A 15,586-nucleotide genomic window follows, 5' to 3' on the forward strand; every position below is an offset into this window, starting at 1 on the left:
ATGCAGCGTGCGCGATTGTTAAATGTCGCTGGCTGTGTGGTAAATTCAGACCAAAAATAACAAAAACTGAATCACTGAGAAACTGTTCGGCTCATCGATCTGAAATCAGATCTTTAAAGATGGCGCTTGAAAATGCGGATCGTGAATTCCCGACACTAATAGTGTGCGATTTGCATTTCTGCGTCAAGTCTTACAATAATGATTTGCAGAACTGGGTTCAAAACGATTACAAAGATGACACAGGTGCCACAATCAAGCATAAAACGCTTTGGGAACAAGTAGTTCTTTTACAAAAAGAACTACAAAAGACTCACGTGATACACACATTGAGTCATCAATGTGATGGCGTTCACGTTGCGGGGAATTCATTGGCTGATGAAGCCGCGAAGGCAGCTGTGCAAACGGCTTCCGTAGCTGCTATCACCAGGTCAAGAACAAAAATAGACAGCGACATACTACAAGCTGTCAGTGCGTCAGTAAAAGATGACAGAAAAACACTCCCTAGAGGCTTTCCAGTAAAGTACTCTTACATTACAAATGCGAATAATGTTCCATTTGCTCGAATCCCTGGAGTGGGGGATAGAGTAATTCCAAACATGGAACACAGGTTAAGACTAATTACAGCGGCACACGAAGGGCTTGCTTCTGCACAAGTGGTGTTTCCGCCACATTATCATTATTAAAACAGAGATATTCGTGGCCGCACATGAGGATAAAAACTAAGAAATACGTTCTGGAATGTGAAACATGCCAAAAAATGAAAGTATCAACTGTGAAACGACCAGCGCAGACACCCCTTCTAATCTCAAATAAACCATTAGAATGTGTTTACCTAGATCACTGTGGCCCCTTACAAAGTGATGGTAACTATAAATATATCATGGTCGCAGTGTACAAGATTCATTTGGATGTGGCCCCAGCGCTCGGCTGACGGCAGAACTGTTATAAAAGATTTCCGAGTCTTTATCGGCACATACGCAATTGCCATGCTTCATTCTGACCAGGGTCCTGCTTTTAGCTCTCGAGCTTAAAAGGAGGCCATGACCAGCATGGGCATTGGGTTGCGGTACTCTTGTCCCTTCCATCCTGAGGGAAACGGGATTGTGGAAAGAAAAAACCGAGACATAAAGCAATCTATAACGGCAAAGGTATTAGGTTCGGGTGATGGGTGGGTCCAGCATTTAACAAGTGTCCAACGTAGTCTTAATAATCTGCCAAGAAATTCTCTAAAAGGTTTCAGCCCGTACGAACTATTGTTCGGAACTAGAATGTTTATTCAGGATTTAGATAGTCTAACTTCAGTGGTAGAAGATAAGAAAAAATGCTTTGACATCAAAGATCGTTTGGCTGTTTTACAGGACTTAAATGAAACAAGAAAAGCCCTGAGCAACATAAAGTTAAAACAACAGCCAACAACCACTGAAGACACACCACCTGTCCCAGCAAGACCTGTCTGGATTACAAAGATTGGGGACCTGGTCAGAGAGAAAATAGCTGGGAAGAAGGAATTTGGGCCTTCTTACAGAAAAGCAGTACCTGTCTTAGCAGTCAACGGAACAAGATCAGTTGTACTACCGCCCCTTGCTGGTAAAAAGGAGAACCGAGTTGTATCCATCGACCTGGTAAAACCACAATCATGTGGCCAATAATAAGTAGTAGGCCAAGTGGACTCCCAAGAAATAGCAGAATACCAAATTTTGCTACTATCCAAGAGGTTCAAACTGAGAGACTAATCACATTTGATAAACCTGCAGTGAATAAAAAAGGACTATGCAACAATGCCATGGAACTTGTGCCTCTTGAAACCCAAATTGAAACAGTTCGTCAAGAAACACCAATCTACAATGATGTAGCATCAGAATGTGCTGATAAAAGGCAAATTGAAAAAACAATCCCAACAATTGACAGAACTGCATCTCGCTACTTCATCGATTTCGATAACTTTTCTGAAGATCAATGTGAACCTGAAGTAACGCCAGCTACAAAAACTTTTAAAGACAAAGCAACAGAACTCTTTCATCAACTCAAAGAAACTTATCTTGTTTCCCCATGGTTAAAATTTTGGATTGTGCTAGGTGTACTTTTCCTCCTGATCTGGCTCATCATGGTACTTTGTTTGGGAAAATTCATTGAGGGAAAATACAGTACAATGGACACAGCAAGTCAGAACATCAACTTAGTTCTGAAGCCACACAAATCATCTCACATCGAGAAAAGAGAACTATCATCAGTGAATGTCACAGCCATTCCAATACCCGGCGGGGTAGTTTGGGACGAAATAGATTACAAAATATATGGACCGGTCGAACTCTTGAAATATCCTCATCAGTTTAAGCTTTCATTAAGTGACTTTGTAAAACCAAGTACATTCTCTGATGATTGGGACTTTGAAAGCATAAATAATATGTTGTCAGATTTAGAAATGTCAGCAAAATTTACAGAACATGATTATTTACAAGGTTCATCGAATTATGAACAGATGTATTGCTATAACTACTATGCCACCACTACTTGCATAAATCTGCTCAACCTAGAAATGTTTTTAAATATAATCAATAGGAACATTGTGCAACCCCACCTAAAAGCAGTTCAAAAACATTCTATGAGAAATTCTCATACTTCTCAGGGTTTAACACAAGTGATGCAGAAACATTTTATTACAAACTGTTAGATAAAACAGGGACAAAAAACATGCTGACAAATACTAAATTGATCTATTCGGAAACATTTTATGAAAAAATTATTACATTTGGTTTTGATTTTGGGAAAAACAACATTGAAACAAAAACCATCTGGGGTACAAGGCCTAGAAGCATTATTTCGAGCCTGCATGATCCCAGAACAAATAATGTTCTTGAATGACACCATTCAACAAACTACCTGTCTTGGCCTAGCCAAGATAAAAGACTTAAACAAACCATCTATTCCAAAGCCAATACCTGATAATACAACCACAGATATAGAGATAGATGTATCCCAAATTTTACATCAAAATAGAACACATCCTGATTGGAAAAAGTGGTTAACAGACACAAATAAATGTCAAGATAGATTCCTGAACAAAATACAGGGGTTAAAAATGACCAGACCAGACCCTAGATATTCCACGAGACAACATCCAGGATAGTAACAAAATACAATGTAGGGAAACTCTGCCTTGAATGGCTACAAACATCCACACTGGCAGAAATTAAGCAACACCTGACTTTACTTAAAGACGGTGCTGACTTGCGCAATTTCATAATGGGACCACGCAAACAGCGTCAAAAACGTTTCATAGCGGCCAGTATATACGCTGCTTGCAACGAGGCTTGGAAAGTGACTGAAATTGAGACAGCAGAGAAAATACGAGAGATTGATCGTATCAATTTGGAAAAATCGCTTTCTGTTGTGGACAATGGGTTAATGACTCTGTCCTCCAGAATATATTCACTGGACAGTATTGTATCATCTGCAATAGATATAATAGATCAGGACTTACTAATGTTACAACATGGTCAGTCCCAATTACGTTCTATTGTACAGCTAGGCTGGACGTTGCAAAACCTGCGTTCAGGCTATGTGCCATGGCGTTTAATCAACACAACGTCATTATTTTCTATCTTTAACGTTACTGATAAACAAATCAGTTTGGCACAAAAAGGAGCAGACTATACAATCCTGAGCATTGAAAAACTTGAGAGATTACCATTGACAATGTCAGAAAGACCTGTCATTGAATGGATAATACACAGAATAATCACAATTCGGATAACAACTTTCCAATTTAAAAATTGCCAAGAGTATATACCAGCAGGCCAGGCTACATCTCAAAACATAGTTTACATGGATGCTGGTCCAGGAATCTGTGCAGAGTGATGAAGAGACAAAAGAAATGACATGCAAAAAAGAAGGCTGCCAGCAGCATCAGACATCACATCGAGACCTGCATCAGCCACTATTAAAACAAAGGCACTCTGCTTCACAGACATGTTAATTATTGTTATAGAAATATTATGATGCTAAAAACCTATCTCAAACCTGGCCGCGCGACGTACAGCTCCTATAGGAAATACTCGTAGGCATTTTTATTCATGATGGAAACTGTCTACAGCTTTTTTTCCTTTGTGTACATTACGTGGATACATACTATAACTACTTAGCCACCCGTACCTACATTTCGTAGTAGAATGTGACATCACTACTTGCCCGTAATAAGAGAATAATGTGGCTACTCTGCTGTTACGAAGCATTACAGTACTGTAGTGGCGTCAGAAGGCCAGCGGACAGATCACGGATCAGAATTTAAAATTCTGCTTCAACAAATGAAGGAAGAACAAGCAAGGAGACGCAGATTTTACTTCTGAACTTTTTCCTCTCCAAATTCACTTTTATTCGTTCATTACGCTACATTTACGATGTCTGTACGGAAGCATTTATCGCACGCCGAGCTTTCATTACTCTGCAAATGACCACACATTTCAACTTGCAGACTGTTTGAAAGTGACAGACGTTAGACTGCTTAGCACGGGTCTGTGCAACAAATGACAACTGTCTTTGTACTTTCTCAGTGCGGGTTGCACATTTATTTTACGCACCTCTTTCCTAAGCAGCCAGAGGCCAACAATTTAAAAACAAGTTGCAAAGAGGAGATCGTGTGCTTATGTGGCAATGACTGCATTATTAGGAACTGGTACTAGAGTTTCATGGCCTAAATATCGTCTGGCAAAATAGTGCGTCTTAAATAAATGTTTACAAATTATAACCCCATTGGCGTCAATACCAGAAAAATTACACCAGTAGTTTTGTAAAAGTTGTTTAGACCACATTGTTTATATCAGACAATATTTTAATTGTCAATAGTCTGACATACACCATTATAAGGAATAAAGTACCCTCTGTCGTACATAAAACACTCTTCCTATCCACGTTCAGTGAGGTAGATTACCTCATTTACAGTCTCATTCACCTACATGCTGAAGGTACCCCCCCATCCATCACCCCCGCCCCGGAGGCTGAGAGTAGCCCTATGAACTAGGTGGAGGATACTTTGACAACATTTGTATAGCTCCCATTGCCCCAGGAGGCCTCTTAGCGCTGATTTTACCAACCACATAAGAAAGCAACCAAGATATCAGCTTCTTTCTTAAATTAAGTAGCGGGAAGAGCACTGTATGTTAAGGGGTACGGAATTTCCAAAGCTAAAACTATGTACAGAGGCAGGCTGACCCCCTTGGATTCAAGATTACATCCAAGGACATCAAACGGGGTGAGATGCTACCATGGATTTCCCATAGGTCAGAATATAGAGAAATCTAAGACCAGACATACCCCGGTGCAAAATGGCGCAGGCTTCGACAGCAGTGCAGAGCGGGGGAGCAGAATGTGGGTTCCGACATCATACCTCTAAAACTTCTTACCCCTCCCTGGCTGAACTTCACATTGCCCTGGGGGGAGAAGTTGGGTCAGCAGTAGGACCTCCGCCAGTGACCTCTGTTCTTCCCCTCACAGCCACCAGCCCTGATCAGACCCTAAATGCTACTGGTCAGCAGATCTGGCGTTTCAGAGGGAACCAGGGGGTGAGCGGCACATCCGGGGTGGAACTGCATGTGTCCTCCCCTTCTATCACAAGACAATATCCCACCACCATGCAGGTTCCTTTTTAGGTCTCGCCTGCCAATGCACTTGCGCATTGCTGGCGAGATTATAGAGAGTGGAAAAGAAAAGTCTACCAAAACGGCTGCGAATCCCATACAGTTCATGTGAGACAGGCGTGTGCACGCCAGCCACGTCACACACATCCTTTGTCTGAGCCTCAAGGCATCAGCCTTCAAAGGCTGCCGCTCCCCCGCATCAGACCTCAAAGGAATGCCCTCCCGCTCCCCCGCCCCCCCGCCACAGCAATGCAGAGAGATTTTTTTTTGGCTCCACCCAGACATGTCTCTTCTGTGATTACGAGGAGCCTCCCGTACTTCAGGCTTTTCTCCAAGCCCACATCTCTCTCCGTGTAATTTGTTTACCTTTACTGCACCCTGCAATGTAGCACTGATCCAATCTAAATAATTAAAAACTTCTGTGAACGAGTTACTCTCGCTTCCGCATACCCCATGCATTTTGCTCTACTTTACCGGCTACCTGTGCTTCTTCAATTTAAGTCTCACTTCGTCAGTATTGTGTTTAAATGTGTTCACAAACTGGCTCCATCATTTTTTAGTTTCATAAAACACTCGCTTTCAAACTCTTCGCTCTATCGCTACTTCTTTTATATATTCCGAGATCATACACCACCATTTGTCTGTGCCTCAGCATCAGACTTCAAAGGCTGCCGCTCCCCTGCATCAGACTTTAAAGGAATGCTCTCCCGCTCACACACAACACCCCCCACACACACACCCACACACACAACCCCCCACGCACACAACCCCACATGCACACAACCCCACACACATACAACCCCACACACATACAACCCCACACACATACAACCCCACACACATTCAATCCCACGTACATTCAATCCAACACACATACAACCCCACACACACAACTCCCCACACACAAACAACCCCACACACACAACCCCACACATACACCCCACACACAACTCCCCAGACACAACCCCCCACACACAAAACTCCACACACCCCACACACACAACCCCACACACACACAACACCCCCCACACACACACAACACCCCCCACACACACAGCCCCCCCACACACAACCTCCCCACACACAACCCCATCACACGCACAACCCACCACACACAGACAACCCCCCACACACAGACAACCCCCCACACACACCCAGACCCCTCACCCCCACACCCCCACACACATCTACACACACACCACCCCCACACACAACCCCCACACACACAACCCCCCACACACACACAACCCCCACGTACAACCCCACACACACAACCCCCCACACACACAACCCCACACACACAACGCCAACACACAACCCCCAAACACACAACCCTCACACACACACAACCCCCCACACACACAACCCCCCCACACACACAGCCCCACACAAACACACAAACCCACATACATACAACCCCACATACACACAGCCTCCACACACACAACCCCCCCACACACACAACTACACGCACACACAACCACACACATGCAACCACAAGCACACAAAACCACACACAACCACACAACCACACACACAACTCCACACACACACCCAACCCCCCCACACACACCTCACACACAACCCCACACACACAACCCCCCCACACACACAACCCCCCCACACACACAACCACACACATGCAACCACAAGCACACAAAACCACACCCAACCACACACACAACTCCACACACACACCCAACCCCCCCACACACACCCACACCCCACACACACAACCCCCCACACACACACACACAACTCTTCCCCACACACAACCCCACACATAACACCCACACATCTATCTATGGCCCTCACTCTATCTATCTATCTATCTGTTTATCTGTCTTATCTGTCTTATCTGTCTGTCTCTCTGTCTATCTGTCTGCCTATCTGTCTGCCTATCTATCTATCTATCTACATATCTATTATCTATCTATCGCCCTCCCTCTATCTATCCATCTCCTTCACTCTCCAGCACTTCACATGTGCCCCAGATTGCTTTGAGCAGAGTCCAGGAAGTGGTAAGGAGACAGACTAGTGCTGTCTCTTCCCAAGACAAAAAGTTATTTAAAAAACGATTTTCACTTTCTGTGTTTACTGTCTATGCCTGTGGTTGTTACAGTTAAAAATTGTAGTTTTAGCCTGCCTGTAATTGCATATTTTATCTCCTGTGTTGTGTTTTAAATGTGTGGTTTTCCCTGCCCATGATTGCCTTCATTTAGTGTGTTGAATTGTGGGATTAGCAGTCCAATTTCTGTAGTTTGTCCCTCTCATTCCTTGGTGACAAATCTGTTTTCCCTCCAAATTTCTCCTTTGCTCTGTGCTTAGGCCTGTGTGCTGAAACAGTGCAGCCCCAGCCACCATTTTGTGTTCACAAGCCAGTGAGGCCAGCCCCCCTGCCCCCCCCCCCCCCCCAGCAACAGGGTTTTTCTACATCAGAGGGTGCTTCTGTGAGCTGTTGAAACTGTATTTACTGGGGCCTGTGCACTTCGTTTTTTTGGCCAGCAGGGGGAGTAAAGCTTTATTCAAACAGTATTGTTAGATTTCGAGTTAGTGAAGCCTTTACCTGCTGAAGTCCAAAGTTGTGGATTGAGCCTGTCTGTCTCCTAGGAGATTCTGAACAGGAGCAAGCTGCTGGCCAGACCCCACCCCCAGGCCAGCAGACCATTGGCTATTCAGCTACCAGGCAAGCCTGAGCCCTCCTCTCACACCTGCCCAGGCCCCTGAAGGCCTTGCTGGGTGAACCCCAAATCAGTCTCCTCCATCTTGTGAGTTGCAGCCCACATGTGGCCCAGATTGCTTTGAGCAGAGTCCAGGAAGTGGTAAGGAGACAGACTAGTGCTGTCTCTTCCCAAGACAAAAAGTTATTTAAAAAACGATTTTCACTTTCTGTGTTTACTGTCTATGCCTGTGGTTGTTACAGTTAAAAATTGTAGTTTTAGCCTGCCTGTAATTGCATATTTTATCTCCTGTGTTGTGTTTTAAATGTGTGGTTTCCCCTGCCCATGATTGCCTTCATTTAGTGTGTTGAATTGTGGGATTAGCAGTCCAATTTCTGTAGTTTGTCCCTCTCATTCCTTGGTGACAAATCTGTTTTCCCTCCAAATTTCTCCTTTGCTCTGTGCTTAGGCCTGTGTGCTGAAACAGTGCAGCCCCAGCCACCATTTTGTGTTCACAAGCCAGTGAGGCCAGCCCCCCTGCCCACCCCCCTCCCCCAGCAACAGGGATTTTCTACATCAGAGGGTGCTTCTGTGAGCTGTTGAAACTGTATTTACTGGGGCCTGTGCACTTCGTTTTTTGGCCAGCAGGGGGAGTAAAGCTTTATCCAAACAGTATTGTTAGATTTCGAGTTAGTGAAGCCTTTACCTGCTGAAGTCCAAAGTTGTGGATTGAGCCTGTCTGTCTCCTAGGAGATTCTGAACAGGAGCAAGCAGCTGGCCAGACCCCACCCCCAGGCCAGCAGACCATTGGCTATTCAGCTACCAGGCAAGCCTGAGCCCTCCTCTCACACCTGCCCAGGCCCCTGAAGGCCTTGCTGGGTGAACCCCAAATCAGTCTCCTCCATCTTGTGAGTTGCAGCCCACATGTGCCCCAGATTGCTTTGAGCAGAGTCCAGGAAGTGGTAAGGAGACAGACTAGTGCTGTCTCTTCCCAAGACAAAAAGTTATTTAAAAAACGATTTTCACTTTCTGTGTTTACTGTCTATGCCTGTGGTTGTTACAGTTAAAAATTGTAGTTTTAGCCTGCCTGTAATTGCATATTTTATCTCCTGTGTTGTGTTTTAAATGTGTGGTTTTCCCTGCCCATGATTGCCTTCATTTAGTGTGTTGAATTGTGGGATTAGCAGTCCAATTTCTGTAGTTTGTCCCTCTCATTCCTTGGTGACAAATCTGTTTTCCCTCCAAATTTCTCCTTTGCTCTGTGCTTAGGCCTGTGTGCTGAAACAGTGCAGTTCCAGCCACCATTTTGTGTTCACAAGCCAGTGAGGCCAGCCCCCCTGCCCCCCCCCCCCAGCAACAGGGATTTTCTACATCAGAGGGTGCTTCTGTGAGCTGTTGAAACTGTATTTACTGGGGCCTGTGCACTTCGTTTTTATGGCCAGCAGGGGGAGTAAAGCTTTATTCAAACAGTATTGTTAGATTTCGAGTTAGTGAAGCCTTTACCTGCTGAAGTCCAAAGTTGTGGATTGAGCCTGTCTGTCTCCTAGGAGATTCTGAACAGGAGCAAGCAGCTGGCCAGACCCCACCCCCAGGCCAGCAGACCATTGGCTATTCAGCTACCAGGCAAGCCTGAGCCCTCCTCTCACACCTGCCCAGGCCCCTGAAGGCCTTGCTGGGTGAACCCCAAATCAGTCTCCTCCATCTTGTGAGTTGCAGCCCACATGTGCCCCAGATTGCTTTGAGCAGAGTCCAGGAAGTGGTAAGGAGACAGACTAGTGCTGTCTCTTCCCAAAACAAAAAGTTATTTAAAAAACGATTTTCACTTTCTGTGTTTACTGTCTATGCCTGTGGTTGTTACAGTTAAAAATTGTAGTTTTAGCCTGCCTGTAATTGCATATTTTATCTCCTGTGTTGTGTTTTAAATGTGTGGTTTTCCCTGCCCATGATTGCCTTCATTTAGTGTGTTGAATTGTGGGATTAGCAGTCCAATTTCTGTAGTTTGTCCCTCTCATTCCTTGGTGACAAATCTGTTTTCCCTCCAAATTTCTCCTTTGCTCTGTGCTTAGGCCTGTGTGCTGAAACAGTGCAGCCCCAGCCACCATTTTGTGTTCACAAGCCAGTGAGGCCAGCCCCCCTGCCCCCCCCCCCCCCCCCCCCCAGCAACAGGGATTTTCTACATCAGAGGGTGCTTCTGTGAGCTGTTGAAACTGTATTTACTGGGGCCTGTGCACTTCGTTTTTTGGCCAGCAGGGGGAGTAAAGCTTTATCCAAACAGTATTGTTAGATTTCGAGTTAGTGAAGCCTTTACCTGCTGAAGTCCAAAGTTGTGGATTGAGCCTGTCTGTCTCCTAGGAGATTCTGAACAGGAACAAGCAGCTTCCAACTCCCTGGCCAGCAAACCTTGTCTGAGGTTGCTGGGACCTTATATGGTGTGCTGATGGTTGGCACATGTGTACACTGATTGGTGGTTGAATCTGGTGTTTCTATTGGGTTAGGGTTAATGTCCTCATTGGCTGGGTATTTGAGGGTTTTGATTGGTTTCTCGGTCTGTGATTCAATCATTGCAGGGTTGGGACTAGGGCTAGGGTTCGGATTTCTATAGGAAGTAGGGACTAGGGCTTCCTATGTTATTGGTTGTTGGGAGTAGGGTGGGACTAGGGCTACGGTTAGACCTTTAATTGGAAGTAGCGATTTAGTGCTTCTGGTGTGATTGGTTTTTGGACGAGTTGTGGGACTAAGAGTAGGGTTAGGCTTTCTATTGGAAGTAGGGACTAGGCTACTTGTACCATTGGCTGTTAGGGCTAGTGTTGTGATTGGATAGTGTTAGGGCTAGGGTTCCCATTGGCTGAAGGGGTCACCTGATTACTAGGGCTACAAAAAGGACCAGGCTTAGGGCGTCTCAGCCCGGGCGTCTCTGCTAAGGGTGGAGAGGACAAGGGTAGTTGCCTGTTTGAGCCTGTTCGAGACTGGTTGGGACTAGGGCCTGAAATGCTGCCCTTTTTCTCTTAAAAAAAAAATTAAAAAAAATCCTTCACTCTTTTATCCCTCCACTATCCTTTTTCTATCAAAATTAACAGACTAACATGTTCACTTCTCAAATTCCATGTTCCATATTCAACTATACTAATATACTGCCCAAATAACTGAATAACATATCTACTACTCAAATTACTTCATATTCATACTAACTAATTTTCAACACTAATCCTTTATGGGTTCCGGAGTGGCGTGCTACTCGCCAAAAAAGCGCTTCAACACCCATCGGGGGTAACAAGTGCTATATGAATGCAAATCTTTCTTCCCTTTTATCCATCCTCTATCCTTCTCACGCCAAGTAACACACTAATATCCACCACTGAAATTACCTCATATTTCACCATATTAATTCACCACTAATCCTTTATAGGCTCCCTGAATAGCATGCGTCAACAAGCGAGAGATAAATAAATGCTAACCTTTGTCCTACTCTATCCTTCTGCTATCATTCCAAATCCAAATAACTGACTAACCTATCCACCACTTAAAATGTACTTGCATGTTTCACTATACTAATTCAAAACTAATCCTCTGTGGGTCCCGGAGTAGCGTGCTACCCGCCGAAAAAGCGCTTCGACGCCTCGTCAGGGGTAGTAAGCGCTATATAAATGCAATTACAATACAATACAATACAATCTATCGCCCTCACTCTATCTATCTATCGCCCTCACTCTTCTATCTATCGCCCTCACTCTATCTATCGCCCTCACTCTTCTATCTATCGCCCTCACTCTATCTATCGCCCTCACTCTATCTATCGCCCTCACTCTATCTATCGCCCTCAGTCTATCGCCCGCAGTCTATCGCCCTCACACTATCGCCCTCACTCTATCGCCCTCACTCTATCGCCCTCACTCTATCGCCCTCACTCTATCGCCCTCACTCTATCCATCTATCGCCCTCACTCTATCCATCTATCGCCCTCACTCTATCCATCTATCGCTCTCACTCTATCTATCGCCCTCACTCTATCTATCGCCCTCTATCTATCTATCTATCTATCTATCGCCCTCAATCTATCTATCTATCGCCCTCAATCTATCTATCGCCCTCCCTCTATCTATCTATAGCCCTCCCTCTATCTATCTATCGTCCTCCCTCTATCTATCTATCGCATCACCACAGCATCACTCAGGGGCACCACAACATCACTATGCGCTACCACAGCATCACTGAACGCCAGAGCATCACTCGTTGCCACCACAACATCACTCAGCGCCACCACAGCATCAATCTGTGCAACCATTCAACAACAACTGGTTCAAGTATGTTCTCTCAATGTTTCAAGCTTTATTACAAATGTAAAAAAATATGTTAATATTTAACTTCTGTTCTTGGATTTTCGTCACAATAAAATACACTGAACACAATCTTCAAAAAAGTCATTTACAAAAGTTTAAGCTATTGCCATTATAAATTACAATAACTTTTATTTAAGTATTGATTTTTAAAAAAAATTGAAAGCCATTGTTATTTGTAATATCAATACATCTAAGTCACGTAAATACAACACATATTGCAGTACAAATGCTATAGGTGTCACATTTGGAAAGTTAAAACTATTGGCATTGTAAATGACAAAGCTATTAATTTCGCTATTTTCAAAACCAACACATAAATGCAAAAATTGTCATTTACAATACCAATAGCTCAAACTTTCCTAATGCGAGACCTATTGCATTGCAAATGCTTGTTTTTGACCCTTCTGCTCCAATATGTCAAGCCAAAACGCAGACATGACTCCAGCAACAATGGAAGAAACGATCCTTGCAATACGCTACCGGGACCGCATAACTAAAGTCCTTGGATTAGCCCGGCTAAGAGATCTGAATATGACCTGGTTTCTTTCATTCAGACCTATATGGCAGAACTGCATCTTACCTGTGCTTCGATGTATGCTATGCGGAGAAGAATGCGTGTTAGACACCTGTCTTACACTACAATCAGCAGTACCAATGGATATCGATACTTTGCTAAGTCCTGTAACGGCTCATGCATCGTGTTGTCCCCAGCGGTTACCAATCCTGATGACGGCATTCATTGAGACTTCTCCACTACGATTAGGTGGTGGCAGTGAAGCAAGAAATGAGAGCAACATCACCCAGGTACGACCTTCTGTGAGCATTGCTGATCCTGAAATCGATGATAGCAATCATTCTCACGACTGCCAAGTTACAGCATTATCATCCTTGGTCGAACTTTCACCTGAAGCTGTAGACTGTTTTTTTGCGGATCTAGCTGAAGTAATGTTCTCCCCTGAACAGAAAGAATAACTTTAAATAATCCGGCACACAGCGTTCCCCTGAACTCTGAATTCGGCCTTCGGCTTTGATAAACAAAAGCTACTGAAATACTTTAGAACTATTTTTTCCCCTGGAAACAAAATTATTTTTTTCCAGAATTCCAAAATATTTACCTTTTTTTTGGCACTTGTACTCTGCTTGAAGTAAAACTATTCATAAAGAACAGAGCTTCTATTTTTAGTAGGTCTAGAGACAAAATATTACCTCAAACTCTAGCACAAGAGCAAGCAATTGCATTTATATGTGATGAAATAGTCTCGACCTTCTCTTCTGTATTAAGAGACATTTCATGTGTAATTTTCGCAAATCGTTCAGCTACATATATATGCATTTCTTCTCTGAATGATTACACTGCTTAAAAAACGTACAGTACCAATAATATTTCATGTATTCCGCGTACTCCATTTCGAATGCAAAAATGTATTTTGGGATGGGATGGAATACACATGCACGTTAACATGTTTACTATTGCTTAGTTTTAAGTACATTATGGACATAAAATCGTGGAGTGGGTGATGTGTTTTATCTAGGAACCCGATTCAATATTGTGACTTTATGCCCCTGTACGGCTATAATCAATAGTATCCCTATAATGGCATAAGAATCAGGTCCATATTTCAGTAAATCGCCCTTGCAGTCCAAGGCACGGCAAAAGCTACTTCCTTGGATTCCTAGAGAGCACACCAAGTTCTTTCGACATACCAAACCTCCAGCAACCTGGGAAATCCCCGCTTGCTTTGTTTTGATTTGTAATAGAACTCCTGCGAGCACTGTAAGAACTGCCAGTTCTTAGTGACATCTTTATGGACATCTTATGTCCAAACCTTACGTCAAACTCGCCACCTCTCAGGTATAAATATACCAACGTTGCCTTAAGCAAACACACGGTGGTGGTTTTGGAGCAGAGCAGCTAATCTACTTTCCGAGAGCCAAGCAGACGCGAGAAGCCCACAGACGCTGCCCCTCCTCTTTGACGCGCTGAGAAAGACGCTGTCTTTTCTCCTGCCGAGAAAATCCAGCTCCGGCGTTTCCAACCTACCCTTGCGGGTGGCTGGGATATCGAGACCTGAGAGAGAGATACCAGACCTCCTACATTCTATTCCCAAGTTACAGTGCTGACTAAACCCTTAGAGAGAATTCTTGAACAGATCCTTGGCAACAAACCTACTTAACTTAAACTGCTACTTACTTACTCCTTCCCACGTATTAGGCTTAGGTCAGGTACACCGGGGTAGGCGTATTTTAGAAGCATCAGTTGAGCACGTTAGCCAATGTATATATATGTATATATATTTTATCCATTTTAAAGTGTCTTATGGCTAAGAAACCATATCAATGCTTTTACAGTATTATTTTATAATACTCATTTTACTGTACGTACTTTACTTTATATTAAGTATTGCAATTGTGGCAATTCATTTCTCTTGCATGAGAAGGAAGACTGCTCAATAAATAATACCTTTTATTGAAAACGCCCGTCTTCTCTTCTCTGCACTCTGGTGAAACTAAGAACGCACATCTGACTGAGTGAAATAGCTGTCTATTGTTTTCACAACTCTAGAGATTTACTCTTATTCTGAGGGAGCAAAGTTGTCATGTTTATGCGGTTGTCGGAAGCTGAATCCCTTCTTGTCTGAGCCAGCGAAGCTGATCACTTCCTATTCAGTCAAGAAAGTTTCCAGTGACCTCTGAGCTAGCTGGCGTAAACCTAAATTAAGTCTAACATAGTCAGTAGAGACCTAGAAGACCTCAGTCCTACGTCTACACTGCTGGTTATGTTATTCCAATGCGCAGAGCCTATTTGGAAAATAGGAACTACACTACAAAACCCCCAAGATATACAATACAACCATTAGTTTGGTGAATACTCAGCAACGTTTTCCAATTTAAAACCAAAAGTGCAGGTGAAAAGAAAGACAGTTAGAAGTGAATCACTGTCTATGTGGTCAACATG

Source organism: Lissotriton vulgaris, chromosome 11 (assembly GCF_964263255.1).
Source record: "Lissotriton vulgaris chromosome 11, aLisVul1.2, whole genome shotgun sequence".
NCBI classification, from domain to species: domain Eukaryota; kingdom Metazoa; phylum Chordata; class Amphibia; order Caudata; family Salamandridae; genus Lissotriton; species Lissotriton vulgaris.